The following is a 1,133-nucleotide window of genomic DNA, read 5'->3' on the forward strand; positions in this document are numbered from 1 at the left end:
TGTACAGAAAAATGTACATCTTACTCAGACATTCTATAGATTCAAAAGACATTCATCTATGTGTCCTGAAGGTCATGTGTTACGCAAAAATAAACAGTGTAAAATTATGTGCTAATGCTAAGGTATAAATGGCAATTAAAACTCATGACCTGGAAAAAGTATAAGCACCCCTGTGATTAAGGAATTTGAAAGATAAATATGAAATGAAAGTAAATAAATCACCCTGACCGCAAGTAGTTCTGTTTTAGAAAGCACTGTGCCCTTTAGAGTCCAGTTTCTTATTGGTACTTACAAGCAATAGTTCTATGACCTAAATGCTTGAAGCAATGAAGCTTTGGTCCTTATGCAGTCTTAATTTTCTGGTCTTCTTCTACAATGCCATGCACTGAAACAAATCATTTTCTTCATAACTCTCTTCTTTTAAGGTTGCCTTTTCTGTCATACATAGCTGAGAGCTGGCCACTTGAGGCCAGGAAAGAAAGAAAAAAGAGAGAACTTAATGAATCAGTAAGTCCTTTTCAGAAAAAGGTTCAGAAAAGTTCTGTGTAAATGATGTATGCTTTTTTTAATGAATTTTTCCCTTAACTATTATTCATAAATGAAGTTCTGATTATTAACATTAGGTTTAATGTTCTGTGCATAACTAGGAAAATGTTTTATTTCTATCTGGAACTCGAATCTTTATGTAGCTAGCCATCCCTTTCAGAAAAAATGGCTGCTAAAATATCATATATCTGGAGTAGGCCATATTGTACTTTCCAAAGAGAATTATAAGCAGCTAAATTTGTTGCTTTGAGATCATTTTAGGGGTATAAACTCTTCAAAGACACTTGCCTGCTTTGGAAATTCTTTTCCTCTCTACATGCAATTGAACGCCTTAGAATAAGCTCTTCACCACAAGGGCTGCTTCCAGGAACTTGCTGTGCTTCTAATAATTACTCACCTTGCTACTGTTCAGCTTCAGAAGGGAAAACTGCTGTGGAGAAATAGCTCTAGCAGTTTGGAATAGAGAATATAATACATTTTTCTGACAGTAATCTCCACCTCATTGTAAATTTTCAGTTGACTTTCATGAAGCTTACCATGAAAACATAAAATGAAGAGTATATGTGCAATGCATTTGTCTTAAAAAA

This window comes from Canis lupus, chromosome 6, assembly GCF_011100685.1.
Source record: "Canis lupus familiaris isolate Mischka breed German Shepherd chromosome 6, alternate assembly UU_Cfam_GSD_1.0, whole genome shotgun sequence".
Classification (NCBI taxonomy): Eukaryota; Metazoa; Chordata; class Mammalia; order Carnivora; family Canidae; genus Canis; species Canis lupus.